Source organism: Oncorhynchus clarkii, chromosome 3 (genome assembly GCF_045791955.1).
Source record: "Oncorhynchus clarkii lewisi isolate Uvic-CL-2024 chromosome 3, UVic_Ocla_1.0, whole genome shotgun sequence".
Classification (NCBI taxonomy): Eukaryota; Metazoa; Chordata; class Actinopteri; order Salmoniformes; family Salmonidae; genus Oncorhynchus; species Oncorhynchus clarkii.
Window position 1 is genome coordinate 56,430,096 of NC_092149.1, and position 17,890 is coordinate 56,447,985.

Here is a 17,890-nt window from a genome sequence, read left to right on the forward strand (position 1 = left end):
TTTCAATCGGTGATGTCACTTGCTCTGAGACCTTGAAGTAGTGGTTCCCCTTGCTCTACAAGGGCCGAGGCTTTTGTGGAGTGATGGGTAACGATGCTTTGAGGGTGACTGTTGACGTGTGCAGAGCGTTCCTGGTTCGTGCCCAGGTCGGGGTGAGATGACTGACGTAAAGTCTATACTGATACATTGATGCTGTTGACCCGGACTTTTCCCTCTGATCAGTTGAGTAACATTTTACACTCTTAGAAAAAAGGGTTCCAAAAGGGTTATTCAGCTGTCCCTACAGGATAACCCTTTTTTTGGATATGAATAGTGTCTACACAAAAAAAGTGACATCTAGAACCTAAAAAGGTTATTCGGCTGTCCTCATAGGAGAACCCTTTGAAGAACTAATTTTGGTTCCAGGTAGAACCCTTTTGATTCCAAGTAGAACCCTTTTGGGTTCCAGGTACAACCCTTTCCACAGAGGGCTCTACATGGAACCTAAAAGGGTTCTACCTGGAACCAAAAAGGCTTGTACCTAGAACCAAAAAGGGTTCTCCTATGGGGACAGCCGAATAGCCCTTTTGGAACCCTTTTTTCCAAGAGTGTAAAATGTTCAATACTTGAAGGAAAACTCATGATCATGGAGGTCTACAATACATTCCTGACCACTGTGACCATCGAGTACATAAAACATCCTCCATTCAGGCTGCAAAGGCATTGGTTACTTTCTTAACTAGCTTTAATGACCTCCGGAAAAAAACGGGAGGAATATGCGTACTGTCTTAATAAAACACAATTTCCACCACCATCCTAGGGTGGCTAATGCATTGTGTACAGCGTTCAGGTTGCACCACTCTGTTATTTAACGCTACTGTACACAACGCCCAGAAGTAGCTAGTCACCCTAGCATGTGTGAAAATGGTGTTTTATTAAGACAGCACGCATATTGCCCCCCATTAAGTAAAGCTAAGGAGGAAACCGATAGGAGAATGTTTTATATACAAACCGGGCGCCGGGGGAAACGAGTGTATTAGCGGCTGGGATGATTCCGTTTACACCTAGAGGTAATACATAACGTCAGGAATAACTACGCCCTCTAGGAGAATGCACAAATTACCTGAATAGCTGGAAAGCCAAGATTGAGCAGAACGCAGCTAGCTGCATTTTGTTTTTAATCAGATAGCTAATGTTACAATTACTTACCTCCAAGCCAGTTGGAAAAGAGTGTCCTGCCAAAAGAGTGAAATTAACACATGCCCTTTTTAGACCTGAAAGCACATTAGGGGGGAAAAAAGTGCATTCATCTTTAAATAACTGGGTAACACTTCACTTGACACCCAGTGTCATAACATGTTATGATATGGTCATAACCATGCCATAATATGTCAACAGCTGACATAACTTCTCATAACCTGTCATAACCCATATGACCATAATATGGTCATACACTGTCATAACCCATATGTTTACATCTGTTGTGACTTATTTTGCGTTATTTTATGGCTGGTTATGACACCTACATAAGAGTGTCAACACCCGCTTTAATTCAATGTAGTTTTTTTTCCCTGCCAAGAAGTTTCCTTTCGATTGAAAGTTTGTTTCTTAAATCCTTTGTTGTTGTTGTAATTAATTATTTACAGTCATGTTTTTTTCCATCATATTCTAAATAACTTGTAGAAAATACATTTTATGACATTGTCAAGAAGAATCATGACCTTCATAATCATATAGGACAGCTAGGCCTATCACGTAAGGGTGTCTTGTCTTGCTCCTGAAATCTGCTCCTGCATTCATCCCAGTCATCAACAAAAGAGCATTGGGTAGGTGCATGTCTGACATCACTGTGTGCGCAATTACAATGATAATTTAATATGGTCAATAAAAAAATGTTAGATAACAAACATACTGTTGACGGGTAGGCTATGGTGTAATGGAATGTTTTTCCCTGTGTGGTAGTTTTTGTGGGGTTTGACAGTTTTATGTAGCTGTCAAAAAAACAGCCATAAAATAACTACCGTTGTAGGTTTTGTCGGTATCGTAACCTGCCACAAAAATAATGCAATTTATGTCACAACAGGTCTAAATAGATGTGTCAGGATAGTGCTATGACCATATTATAACAGGTTATGACAACTTGTGTCAGCTGTTCTTACATATTATGACATGGTTATGACTGGGTGTCAAGTAAAGTGTTACCAGTAACGGTCCAGTGTTTCCAGATTTCTATGAAATATGACCTGTAATTAATTACAATATGAGTGAAATAGTTTTCCTTCCAAAAAATGGTAATGAAATATGTTAAAAAGTCTGTTTAAATGGTGTGGGCATAGCCAAAAAAGAGAGTGGTGTGGTTGTATACTGGTCGTAAAAAAAACATTAATGCAAGTAGACCGCTAATTGGCCAGCTCATCCTCCTCAGAATGATGACATTATCCTATATGAGGAAATAGCAAGCATTTTGTAAACGGCCTGTTTGAGATACATGTTTGAGGTGGGGGTTTTTTTGTGTGCTTTTTCTCCAATTTATGCTTTGGTCACAAATACAAGTATAGGATGAGTTAACAACATTATTTGGGTATGAGTTAACAGAATATGAACTTTTAAAAGATTTCCACTGGACAGTTACTTTAAGATACTGTAGCTGAGTAAGAAAACCACATATCACAGTCAGAGTAAGTACATACATACATTGCAAGATTGATCATTAGCTGACTAGCAAGTTCACCAATTCGGGGTTCAAAAACTGTCCGGTTCTTTATAATTTACACAATGCTGAATTCACAATTAATTTATTTCATTGTTGATTGGAAGAAATCGCTAGCTAGCTAACCAGATCATGTCAATTGTTGGCTAGCTAATCAAATCAAATCAAATCACATGCGCCAAATACAATTGGTGTAGACTTTACAACAAAATGCTTGCTTAAAACTTTAACACAAGAAGAATACAATGAAATACACAAGAGCTATATACAGGGAGTACCAGTAACAGATCAATGTGCAGAGGTACAAGGTATTTGACGTAGATATGTACATGAAGGCAGGTTAAAGTGACTAGGCATCATGGTAAATAGTAATAACAGTAAAATAAAGAACAGAGTAGCAGCAGCAAATGATGAGCGTAAAAGTGTGTGAGTGTATGTGTGTGTGCGTGTGTAATGTGTATGAATGTGTGTTTGGTCGATATGTGTGTATGTGTTATGTGTGTGCGTGCGTATGGAAATCAAAATCAAATCAAATCCAATGTATCGGTCACATACACGTGTTTAGCGAAATGCTTGTGCTTCTAGCTCCGACAGTGCATTAATCTCTAACAAGTAATATCTAGCTATTTCACAACATATACCCAAAATACACGTAAATCTAAGTAAGGAATGGACTAAGAATATATACATATATGTCAGTGCGGCATTGGACTAAGATACGGTGGCATAATATAGAGTACAGTATATACATATGAGATGTGTGATGCAATATTTGCGCACAATTAAAGTGACTAAGTGTTTCATTTCCTTGAAGTGGCCAGTGATTCCTTATCTATGTCTATAGGCAGCAGCCTCTGATGTGCTGGAGATGGCTGTTTAACAGTCAGTGGTGTAGTATAGAATACAATACAGTATATAGTACATATGAAATGGGTGATGCAATATGTAAACACAATTTTAAAGTGACTAAGATACCGTAGAATAGTGTGGAGTGCAGTTTATACATATGATATGAGTAATGCTAGATATGGAACATTGTTAAAGTGGCTAGTGGTCCATTTCTAAAAGTGGTCACTGATCCCTAATCTATGTCTATAGGCAGCCACCTCTGATGTGCTATTGATGGCTGTTTAGCAGTCTGATGATCTGAGATAGAAGCTGTGTTTCAGTCTCTCGGTCCCAGCTTTGATGCACCTGTACTGTCCTCGTCTTCTGGATGATAGCGGAGTGAGTAGGCAGTGGTTGATGTCCTTGATGCTTTTGGCCTTCCTATGGCATCGGGTGCTGTAGGTGTCCAGGAGGGCGGGAAGTTTGCCACGGTAATGCGTTGGGCAGGCCGCACGAGCTGATAACAGCAATGTATGTATGTATGTCCAAAATTTGTGAATAAATAAACATAACACTCACATTTCACAAAGTTATTCCTCATTCTTCTGAAAAATAGTCTCTGAAGCGGACAATTAATTTAACAGTATTGTTAAAAAATATCTTTGTTAAGTTACAGGATATCCTACACCAGATATATAAGAGATACAGTATAAGATACATTTATCTTAGATATCTTAGATATTAATTAGATATTTATTTATTTTAAAACATTTCAAATTATGCCTCAAAAGCCAGGGTCCTTGTCGATTGGGACACAGCCAAAGATCCAAACCTGGAACAGGCACAGACAGGTAACCCTTTGAGCGGCCATCACAGAAACTGACCCAATCCACAGTGATGGATTGGGACTAGACTGAACTCAAGGACTAGACTGAACTCCTTCCAGCATCCAATCTGATAGCCATCCCATGTTCAGTGTCAAAACTGTCTGAGACCAGTAGGCCCCGTCTCCCACCTTCACAGGGCTCTCTAAATGGGGTTTGCCCCTGCTGTCATGTTCGACATTTCTTGAGTACAAGAAATGTGATCTTCTGACAAACAGGGTCAGACCGTCAATTCACCACCTCAATAAAGATGGTTTGACTGATTATTGCTTGCAGCTTTACTTTGTAAATTTCCAGAGAGGATAAGACTGAAGTTTGATGTTCAAATTAATGCTGAGTAATTAGACAGAGCATCTGATTGTAATCCGTGTAATACTGGCTCAGAGGGGAACCACACGCTGATGTGGGAATTATGTGATTAACTTGGTGGAGTTTAGGGTCTGATGATGAGACAGATAGAATGAGGAGTATCACAAAGGTTTCATATAGTCCATTAGCCGGATTGTTTATGCATGAACAAATTTGGATAACATACATTAGTTGTCATTAGCTCTGATTTCAGTGTGAGAAGAAAGTGGTCTAATGGGACTGACTTTCTGCCTTAGCAGTTTTCAGATCTGATTTGCTGTGCTGCTCTCTTTCTTCAAGCTGCTTCAAATATAATTTTTTTAAACGAGCAAGAACTAGAAAAAATCGCATTGACACTTCAATTAAATCACAGTTTCACCACCATGAAAAGGAATGAAGTGAAAAGGAATAGCTCAGAAATGAAATGCCAACAAAAACTGTGAGCCATCATGTTCATGCATTAAATACCTAACAATGAAATATTTGTTTTAGTGTGGTAAAGGTGGAATCATTATTGTTGTCCATCATTAATGAGAAACCACCTGGTATTGACAACTGAACCCTTGTGTTGTCTTAACGCTAAAAAAGAGAGACTGCAACATTCGAAAAAGTGAAACATCGCCTTTGTTCATATTTCCATGAAAACTGTACACCACCAGGGCACAAAGGTTGTCTTAGGGTCATTTTTGACCTGGCAGTTATTAAATCATTTACACACCACAAAAACCACAAAGACACACACACGCACGCACGCACACACACACACACACACACACACACATACACACAATGAGAAATTGATATTATGTGTGCTACTGATTGAACTCAGACAAAACTAAAATGTTCTTGTGCATGTGCAGTATCTCCCCTCCACGACCCCACACATGACTCAAGTTCACAGACAAAATAAAACAACTTCAGACAAAATAAACAAAATGTCAGACAAAATAAACATTATTGAAAGCATTGTTTACTACTGGGGACTGCAGTCAGAGGCTATAAAGGTGCTGCAGATAACAGTCTCCCCAGTTCTCTCTTTGCTGAAGCCATGCGTGCACGTTTCAGTGCCCAACAGGTCGTAGATCAGATTTTTTCAGATGTCCAGGAGGAACAAGAGAACAATGAATTAGAAGAGGAGGAGGTATCTGAAGAAGAAGATGGGGAAGAATATAACCCAGAGCACGATGCATCATCTTCAGATGAAGAAGAAATCTACCAAGCTGAAAGAGAGACATTTTTGTCAAAGAACAGCAAGATAACATGGTCCTTGTCACCATATGACAACCAGGGTAGGATGGCAGAACATGTCATAAGGATGACCCCAGGGCCCTACAAGGCATGCAGTTGCACATGCCCTGGACATTGCCTCAACATTCTACATGTTCATCAAACCAGCCATCTCATCCTGGAGATGACACATTTGGAGGGTTTCCGTAAATATGGAGACAACTGGAAAAGGATGGATGAGATTGACCTGCATGTCTACATAGGGCTGCTAATTTTAGCGGGTTTGTATAGGTCCCGAGGCGAGGCTACATGTAGTCTCTGGGATGGAGAGAGTGGAAGGGCAATTTTCCATGCCACGATGCTACTGAAAGTCTTTCACACTTTCTCAAGAATGCTACGATTTGATAATTGTGAGATGTGTGAGAGACAAACTGGCGGCCATAAGAGAGGTCTGGGAGAAGTGGGTGCAGCATCTGCCATACCTCTAGAACCCTGGGCCTGAAGTAGCAGTGGATGAGCAACTGGTTCCATTCAGAGGTGTATTTTTTATTTCAAATCTGTGATGTAAGTGATTTTCACTGTTAATTGTATTATGTATTGCTGTAATATCATTGTTTTATGTGATTGTTTTCTGTGACACCGATACTAATTACTGATAGTAATCTTTTTTGTCAAAAGGTCGCTGTCCTTTCCGGCAGTATATGCCCAGCAAGCCAGCAAAGTATGGCTTTAAGATATGGGTGGCCTGTGACGCACAATCCAGCTATGCTTGGAAGATGCAAATCTACACAGGAAGGCCGACCAGTCTCCACGGAGAAGAACCAGGGGAACCAGTTGTGCTTGATGTGACAGATGGACTGAGGAGACACAATGTCACGTGTGACATTTTCTTCACCTCTTATGAACTCAGCCAGCAGCTCCTGAAGAGGAAGTTCGCTATGGTTGGCACAATCCTCGCAACAAGGGGGAGAGGGGCCTTCTCATTAAAGTTTGCCTTCACCACCACCACTCTAGTTTCTTACCCAAAGAGGAACAAGAATGTGGTCCTCCTGAGCACACTGCACAAAATGGCTGAGATCAGTGATCGTGAGGACAGGAAGCCAGCCATCATTCTGGACTACAACCACAGCAAAGGAGGTGTGGACAACCTGGACAAGGTGATTGGAACTTGGCCTCCCGGGTGGCGCAGTGGTTAAGGGCGCTGTACTTGGGTTCGCGCCCAGGCTCTGTCGTAACCGGCCGCGACCGGGAGGTCCGTGGCGCACAATTGGCCTAGCATCGTCCGGGTTAGGGAGGGCTTGGTCGGTAGGGATGTCCTTGTCTCATCGCGCACCAGCGACTCCTGTGGCGGGCCGGGCGCAGTGCGCGCTAACCAATGTTGCCAGGTGCATGGTGTAGCCTCCGACACATTGGTGCGGCTGGCTTCCGGGTTGGATGTGCGCTGTGTTAAGAAGCAGTGCGGCTGGTTGGGTTGTGTATCGGAGGCCGCATGACTTTCAACCTTCGTCTCTCCCGAGCCCGTACGGGAGTTGTAGCGATGAGACAAGATAGTAGCTACTACAACAATTGGATACCACGAAATTGGGGAGAAATAGGGGTAAAAAAAAAAGGTGATTGGAACTTACAGTTGCAGGAGGATGGCTGCCCGCTGGCCCCTGGTCATCTTCCATAACATCATTGAGGTGTCCTCATACAATGCCTTTGTGATATGGAACAAGATCAACCCTACCCGGATGTCCGATAAGCAGAACAAGAGGAGGGTGTTCCTGGAGAAGCTGGGAAAGGCAGTTGTAACACCACACATTTAAAGGGAGCGTCTCCCCCGCTGCAGCCACTGCAGCATGTGTGAAAGCTGTTCAGGGGGCTGAATCTTGACCTGATCCACCTGAGGCTGCAGCTGGGGCAGGCAAGAGGAGGACATGCCAATTCTGCCCCCAAAGAAGGACTGTAACACAAATAGTATGTGCTGCACATGTGATAAATACATCTGCAATGTCCATGCACACACACTTGCATACTGTCCTACATGTGCTAATTAGAGTTCATTGATTTATGTTCTTCACGTTTTTGTTTCGTATCTATCTTATTTCATTTATATTTATTGTTGTTGTTTATACACCTTGTGGGTGGGGGCAATAGTTCATACAATGGGAGAAGACTAGTATTTTGTAGTTGAATTCTTCATTGTACAGTATATAAGAATATATCACTATGTTGCCAAAAAAGTTATTGTTTCCCTTCAATAAAATGCATTCAAAACTACTTTCTGCACATTTCTGCTACTTTTTTAGGCTATACAAGTGCTATCTCTTGCAACATCAAAAACATGTTTACACCTATGCAGTACCTTTAGCAATAATAATAATAATAATAATAAACCTCTACTTCAGTGAAGAAAACAATTATGCCAGGTGTGTTGTAATAAAATGAGTGGTGTCCACTGATTAAATGCAGTCTTTCTGCATTGTGAAGAGGGAAAACACAGATATTCAAGTTCAGTTGTGATGAATGACAGGTTGTTTCTTCATGCAAAATGGATTTGGTGTTTAAAATTCAATTAAGCTGCTTTATTTTTGGGGTTTAGTGAAGGCGGGCCATTTTTTACTCTTAGGACAAGGGGAGTATACAGAATGTTAAGACTACACAAGGGTTAAATGGAAAGCTATTGGGTTTGGTAGCGAACTGTATTGCCACTCCTGTTTGTCATATCTTTAACCTGAGCCTGGAGTATTTGTCCTCAGACCTGGAGGGAAGCTAGAGTCATTTCACTACCCAAGAATGGTAAAGCGCCCTTTACTGGTTCTAAAAGCCAGCATGCCAGCTCTTAGGAACCTTTTGGAGAAAAAAATGGTTTGCCCAATTACAATGCGATTTCTCTGTGATCAATTTAGCCCTTTCCTGCACTCAATGACCAAAAGTTCCCTCTTTGGCCTCATGGGTGGAATGTTATTAATATTTTTCATAATTTTATAATTAATAAAGATTATTTTTTAAATAATCTGGTGCTTCTATGTCAAACAGTTTTGTTATATTTCAGTCTTCTGTGATGTATATAAAGTGTAATAATATTGAGATTGCAAACTCAAAATTGAATAAATTATTTATGAAATGGTACAGGTGTCTTCTTTTTGTTTTGCCCATAACTATGTGTGTGAGGTGTATACTTTTGTTTCAAAATAGATTTGCTTAAGACTACCGAGAATCACTTAGTGTGATCCTGATTTAGCCCACTGCAGTAAAAGGTTAACGTCAGACTTTCAGCATGCTTATAGAGGGCACTCAACATGTTCTGCACTGACAAATGACTGATGATTGGCTGAAAGAAATTGATAATAAGAAGATTTGTGGGAGCTGTATTGTTAGACTTTAGTTCAGCCTTTTATATTATTGACCATAATCTGTTATTGGAAAAGTGTATGTGTTATGGCTTTACATCCTCTACTATATCATGGGTTGACAGTTATCTATCCAAAAGAACACATAGGGTCTTATTTAATGGAAACTTTTCTAATGTAAAACATGTAAAGTGTGGTATTCCGCAAGGCAGCTGTCTTGGTCCTTTTCTGTTCTCTATTTTTACTAATGATCTACCACTAGCCTTTAGCAAAGCCTGTGTGTCTATGTATGCTGAGGATTCAACATTATAAACGTCAGCAAACACAGCTAGTGAACTCACTGCAACCCTAAAAAAGAGCTACTAATAAACTTGTCCTGAACATACTGTATCTCAAACTAAAAGCTTTGTATTTGGTAAAAATCAGTCCCTAAGTTCTAGATCTCAGCTGAATCTGGTAATGAATGATGTTGCTGTTGAGCAAGTTAAGGAAATTGCACTTCTTGGTGTAACTGTTACAAATGATCTGCCGGTGACAGTTATCAGCACCTCACAACCCTAAGCTTCACACTCCACTCCCCATCCTCCACGACTGGAGCCTGAGAGTCTAAAGGGTACCATAAACTTGCCTCTCAAACTCTCCCTAACCTGTGTGACCTGTGCCCTGAGAGGCAGCTAGGGAGGTTACTAGGGAGCCAGACATCTGCCCATCCTCTTGACTCTGCACAATATTTGCAGTGACAGAGAGCAATATGTTTGTCGCTGCCCATCAACAACTGGACTCACTCATCTCTGTGCTTGTGGAATGGTGTGCATGCCCAAAGTGAGTTGTGAGACATTTTTTGTATGTTGCCTCTCTGCAGGGGAAACATACTATGCAGGTGGCATATGCAATCTATACAGTCCTTTGCCATTTATTACTGCTATATTGTGTAAGATTCTGTATCTGTGCATTTGTGCATTGGTGTATTAATTTGGCATGTGTGTATTTATTACCTCTGTTTCTGTCCATTACAGAACTGCTACCTTTCCACTACCTTTCCCATTTTTCACCCCTATGCACATCCTATGTTCATCTTCCTTAGTGTATTGAAATAAAGTCACCTTACACTGTCAATTGTCATGGTCAAGGCATATTAATTCAATTGGTGTAAAGATGGGGAGAGTTCTGTCTGTGATAAAGAGATGCTCAGCATTCTAATCACAGTACCAAGTCCTGCAGGCTCTAGTTTTATGTAATCTTGACTCTTGCCCGGTGATATGGTCAAGTGCTGCAAAGATGAACCTAGAAAAGCTGCAGCTGGCCCAGAACAGAGCAACACTTCTTGCCCTTCAATGTACACAGAAAGCTCATTTCAACAGAATGGATGTCAGTCTCTCTTGGCTCAAAGTAGAGGAGAGATTGACTGCATTAATTATTTTTGTTGTTGTGAGAAAATGTAATGGGTTGAAAATTCAAAGTTTATATGTATAATCTACTTACATAAAGCTCTGACAGATATACTTACCCCACCAGACATGCATTCAAGGGTATTATATAGAGCTATGATTGCATGCAACTCCCTTCCATCTCACATAGTGCAAATGAACAACAATCCTGGTTTCAAAAACAAATAAAGCAACACCTCATAGAACAACGCCTCTCTCCCATGTGAGCAAAGTTTTGTTTGTATGTACTGACATGTGTAACTGATAGATGCACACACACACACACACACACACACACACACTAAACACATTATTATTCTTCAGTTGTATTATTCCAAATTTATTTCAATTTGTTGGGGGTCTTTAGTTGTATTATTATTATTTGTTATATGTAAGTCTGTAATGTCTGTTAATGTTTTAAATGTATGTAAATTTATTTATTTATTATTAAAAGTATTTTTGTCTGTAATGTATTGTTGTTATGTGTTGGAACCCAAAAAGACTAACTGTCGGCTAATGGGGATCCTAATAAAAATCATACAAATCTAAAAATCACATCAATTGTAGGCCTTTGAGCAGCTCTGGTGACAGGATCCAATGTTATTCAATTGAAGCCACATGATTCATTGCTGTTATTGTGCAGATGGTCTTTGCTATACGTACAGTATCTGAGTGAAGAATTTCATCATAGAACCCACTAGTTAGGCTCATCCTGTGAGACACCTATAGTGCTTTCCTGTCTCTGCCATGGGACTGAATCACCATGGTGTTACATAACTTCTTCACCCCCTGAGACAACCTATTAATTAACAAGAACCTGCTAAGAGGCCCCACACTTCTTCCTCTCCCTGGATTCCCATGCAGGAAATCAATATTATGTCATTTTAGCTGACACTATATCTCACTTGTATTATATCCCAACCCTCAGTGAGTCAGAGGCTTACAGTAAACAGTGCTGAGTTAAAACAGCTGAAACTGTCAGAGGATTATGAAACACTTCCTGTCTTTTCACTTCCTGCTTTTGAACATAGATGCCAGCAACATTCTGAGCTGGTTGGGGAGTAGGCCTATGGATTGTATACCTACTCACATTGTCACTTCCCTGTGACAATGTGGCAGGCAGATGATATTCTGCTGTTAGAGAAATTTGGGATTGAATTAAAATAAAGAGCCTGTCTCAAGAGGGCTTACGTCCTGGAAGGGAAGTCATTTTTTGGAGCTCAGTACAGCAGCAAAGCAAGCTCCACTTCCTCAGTCCTTTGATTCAAGTTAGCTCTAGAGTTGTGATCTGCCTCCAGTGAGATAAAGCTAAGCCCATCGTTGAGGCTTCAACAGCCACTATGCTGAAATGAGATGCCTCACCAGAGGTATAAAGTATATTGTACATTTCAGTTTTGCCATGCCTTTTATTGGAGAACGTTTTGTGTTACTCTTCAATGCTCTGTTGGCTCATGTCTTTCTCTAGACTAGACCATGAATGGGTGAAGGGGGCTTGGGTAGGCTACATGACAATATATTGCAGCAGCTGTGATTGATGGCAATGCCTCAAAGGCAATGTCTTATAAACATGGTAAGCCCACTGAGTTGCTAAGCTGTGATGGTTTGGCAGGTGTTCATGGAAATTCTAAACGCAACATTATGACTAATTTGATGGCTTTCGAAAAAGTAATCTAGCACGGGGGCACACAGACATAAATCTGTTCCCTAGCACTCACAAACTAGAGCACTTCAACCCATTGTATTTTCATACCCATATAATGTCATTAAGAAATAATAGAGAATAATGGATTTACTTTTCAACAAGTTTATTGATGTGATATCATTCTGTTCCGGACAATGCTTCCCAAAACTTACTGACACTTCGATACCTGTTCTAATGTTTGCCCAATAACACTTTTGTTGCTTGTGTTTGACGATTGGCCTAACAGATTTCAAACAGTTGGAAAAAGGCTGGAAAATTGCTTCTGTAATTCAAGGTAACCTTTATCATGTCAATCCTGTACTAATCTATTTTTCCCCACAAGGGAAAACAAATAAGCATCTGTTTTATTTAATGGCACAGATTACACTGAGCAGCCTAGTGGTTTTTACCACCCTTCATTTGCCCAAGGTATAATTCATTGTGCTGTAAAACAGAGTTCTTGAGTAGCACTTCGGTAAACACAATGATGCTTGGTCAAACAAAATATGTTTTTTACTCATGTTATCTACTCAATGTACATGCACATAACACTTGTGTTTTCCATAAAATACAAGCATCCAATCTAATTCAACCTGTTATGGATAGACTTGGTTAATTATTTTGACCTGATTTTGTTCTGAGATTACCTCCAGAGAAAAAAATACATCTAATTCCAACATACTTTAATATGATCACTTTGCATCAACATGACTAATTAATCATCAACATAAATATAACCTAGATATCACATATCATTGATAGATAAAGTAACACAATTATACAAAATACCATTAGTTGACAACTCAATCTCAACCCAAACTGAATGTCTATCTGACGTCTTTACTCTGTAGGGGAAGGACCACTCTATGTCCTTGTAGCTGTGAAGAGTGATTCTTCTCAATCCTCTTCATGCCAGCTGTCCTCTGCTCTATCAGCCTCACCATATAATCAAATAGTACAACACACTCTGCCAACAGAACGTGTTTAGCAATTTTCACAAGGAACACACACTGTGCTGCTCGAGGTGTTAGTTGGGTTTCATGATAATGGTTGTACCCTCTGGCTGTTGATGCTCCAGCTGCGCTGTCCTCTGGCAGTGTTAGTTTCTCTGGGGGAGCTCAAATGAATAATGATAATGTGGCAAAGGGAAACTCACTAATTTGACTGCACTGGGTTGTTGCTTTGAGAGACATGGAGAGTCTGGAAATGATTGTGCTGTGGGCTTTGTAGAGCTAATCAACCAGCACAAAAATGTTTTAGTACACACTAAATTGTGTATAAAAATATGAACTAATTCAAATCAAATCAAATTGTATTAGTCACATGTGCCGAATACAACATACCTTACAGTGAAATGCTTACTTACGAGCCCCTAACCGACAGTGCAGTTTCAAAAAATACAGATAAGAATAAGAGATAAAAGTAACAAGTAATTAAAGCAGTAAAAAATAACAATATATACAGGGGGGTGGCGGTACAGAGTCAATGTGCGGGGGCACCGGTTAGTTGAGGTAGCATGTACATGTAGGTGGAGTTAATTAAAGTGGCATAGATGACAACAGAGAGCGGCAGTGGTGTGGAAATGCACAATAAAGTTTAAGCAAAAGGAAATGTGTATCATGGTGAAGTGTATCCGTTCAAATGCATTGTAAAACTATATTTGTCAGGTTGACTTGAGAGATATTTGTAATGGTTTAGAGATTTAACCTCACCTTCATGTCTCTTATCCAGTATTTCTACATGTTACCTGCAGAGGAAAATATTATTCCCACCAAGCCATGGTTTTGGAATAGCAGCACAACTCCCTGTCATTATCTTCCATAAAGCTGAGCACAAGCCCAGATGGTACACTTTGAATGCTTTACCCCGTATAATGCAGATAAAATGCACACAGATGTCTGCCCGTCATTTGCCCCACGTGGCCTCTCCAGCATTCAGTCCAGAGCGAATAGCCAATTTCATCTCGACCAGAGAACCTCTTAGAAATCGTTCAGGAGACAAGACTTGATGTTCCCTAACACTGTGCATCAGCCAGGCACAGCTCCACGGAGACAGCTGCTGTATTAGATCCTGTACAGAGCTATTTGATATGGTTGAAAATCCACTGTTTAGGATCTACATTACCAATGGTGAATGTAAAAATCTCATAGGGTTTCTGGACTTACCGGGACAGTCATTTCACAGGCTAAACCCCACCATCATCTCTAGGATACTCCTGCTGGAATTGTCTCCCTCCTGACTGTCACAGGCCAGATAGCAATTGAGAGCAGTTGGTGCATCAACATCAACAGAGCTGGAATCCCTGCCAGTTCGATCTGGGAATACTGTCAGGCCCACTGGAAGTCAGTTGAACAGATGAAAAAGAATGAGGAAGGTTAGTGAGCCAGAGATAGACAGCGATTGTCTCCCTACAGAGCCTAGCTGGGTGTGAGAGACAGGTGACAGTAGGAGCTACAACCAATAGAACCTCAGTCAGTGTAGACATGCCTTAACATGACTGGTCAGTCATCTGATTTAATATAGTGGCAACAGTGTATTATCATTACTAACTTACACACTCTCTCTCACACACAAACACACTCACTATTTACTTGCAATTACAAAATATGCTACAAACAGAAAATCATAAATATGTGATATTTTGGTCATTAAAAAGTCATTTTTAGCCAACCGACCATTGCTAATCAGTGCCTGGGCCTCTGTAATTCCAAATTGCTTTTTGCTCTGCAACACTGCACACCATACAAAAGAGACAGTTACTTCTCTCCTGACAAAAAAAATCACAGGTTTTGAACCTCCTTTGTTGGTATGACTGCTTTGTGAGACACAAAAGACGTACAAGAATGGCGCAGAAAATAGATTGAGAGCAGAAAGAACCCTTCACAAAGAATAGTCAAGATTTACTTTGGATGGAAACCCAGTTCCATGTTGCTTATCTTTGACAAATCAGAAAAGGAAAAAGATCACAAGTAACATAACAACATATTTACTTAATCATAGGCATGTCAAGCAGCTTGATATTTTCAACCTGACGTGCCTGTTGCTGATCTAAGAGAGGTTCTAATCGTAGTTTAGATGAAGAGGCAACTCCAGGTATGAGGAGGCTGTCAAAAGGTACTATAAACGTGCCTTGATTTCTACTTAAAGACCGCCTCCAGCAATTGGTTTTACTTTGACTGTTGGAAAACTATATTCCAAGTAGAAATACATTAACATACACACACTAAAGGGTAAACAAATATGTTTTGAGCTATTTAGTGTTTTTAGACATAACTGCAAACTAGGGTAGGCCATTCAAGGAGTCGGTCTAAAAAAAGCAATCAAAGAGGCAAACAACAGTACAGGGACAAAGTGGAGAAGGAATTCAATGGCTCAGACACAAGACATACTGTATGTGGTAGGTATTCCAGTCAATCACGGATTACAAAGGTGAAAGCTAAACACCTTTGTCTGCTTCGAGGAAGACAACATCGAGCCGCCCCCTCCGCACACGAGGACTGTGTGCTCTCGTTCTCCGTGGCTGACGTGAGTAAGTCATTTAAGAGTGTTAACCCTGACAAGGCTGTCTGCCCAGAAGGCATCCCAAGCCTCATATTCATTCGCTCCATATCCCCTATGTACAGTATGTAAATTGTAAAGTATTTTATCTGTAATGTCTTTTTCGTTATATGTCGGACCCCAGTAAGACTAGTTGTCACCATTGGTATCGGCTAATGGGGATTGTAATAAATCAAATCAATCAAAAACAGTCTGGTGTCCCCATTTGCTTCAAGATGTCCACCATTGTTCCTGTACCCAAGAAAGCGAAGGTAACTGAACTTACTAACTTACTTCTGTCATCATGAAGTGCATTGACATGCTAGTTAAGGACCATATTACCTCCACCTTACCTGACAACCTAGGCCCACTACAATTTGCATACCGCCCCAACAGATCCAGTGACGACACAATCACCATTGCACTGCACACTGCCCTATCCCAACTGGAAAAGATAAATACTTATGGAAGAATGCTGTTCATTGACTACAGCTCAGCCTTCAACGCCATAATGCCCTCCAAGCTCATCACTAAGCCCTGGGTATGAACCCCTCCCTGTACAACTGGGTTCTGCACTTCCTGACGGGCCGACCACAAGTGGTGAAGGTAGGCAGGAACACCTCAACACGGACACCCCACAGGGCTGTGTGCTCAGGCCCCTCCTGTACTCCCTGTTGACCCATGACTGTGTGGGCATGCACATCTCTAACTGTATTATCAAGTTTGCTAAAAACACAACCGTGTTAGGCCTGATTACCAACAATGATGAGACAGCCTACGCTGAGGAACTGAGAGACCTGGAGGACTGGTGCCAGGATAATAACCTCTTCCTCAACGTCGACAAAAAAAAGGAGCTGAGCGTTGACTACAGGAGACAGCAGAGAGAGCACGCCATCCACATCCGCGAGGTCGCAGTGGAGAGGGTCAAAAGCTTCATGTTCCTCGGTGTGCACATCACTGACAACCTGAAATCGTCAGCACCGGGTAACATAAGGACATATAACAATAAATGCAGCAGCGGGGAACAGAGCTGGGAAACTGACAAATATAGGGGAGGTAATGAAACAGGTGATTGAGTCCAGGTGAGTCCAATAATTCGCTGTTGCGCTTGACGGGGGAAGGCAGGAGTGCGTAAAGCTGGGGAGCCTGGCGCCTTCGGGCGCCAGGGAGGGGGAGTGGGTGCAGGCATGACACATCCTATATAACTACTGCTGTACACACTTTTTCTATTCATATACTAATCGGCCAGTTGGGGGCGTATAAGCCAGATGAACTGGCGTGGGAGGCGTGGGAGCCTGGCGAACAGGCTGAGGCGACCCAGTTGAGACGTGACAGCCTGAGGATCCCGCTGAACCATGGGAGCCTGACGCGTCGACGCCTGGCAAGCCAGCTGGCGTACAACCCAGGCGATCCAGCTGAGGCCTGACGTGAGATGGGCGCCTGCCGAGCCAACCTGGACAAGGAAACCTCTCGAGCCAGCTACGGTGTGGAAGCCCAACGAGCTGACTTAGGCACCCCCGGTTCCATCGGCGGCGGCCCCCAGACCCGACCAACCACAATGCCAGCACTCCCGATGCTTCGTTTGATGGCTGCTGCTTTCTGTAAGGACCGATTGTGGGGATGAGAAGCAGGTACAGGGAGTCAACATTTCATTTGGAAACGACATAGAACAAGACAGGAACAGCGTTAGCACCGAGTAACATAAGGACATAAGACAATTAATGCTGCAGCGAGGAACAGAGCGGGGGAACTGACAAATATAGGGGAGGTAATATGATTGATTGGACTCACCTGGACTCAATAATTCACTGATGCGTGTGACGGGGGAAGGCAGGTGTGCGTAATGATGGTGGCAGGAGTGCGTAATGCTGGGGAGCCTGGCGCCTTCGGTCACCAGGGAGGGGGAGCGGGAGCAGGCATGACACATCCTATAT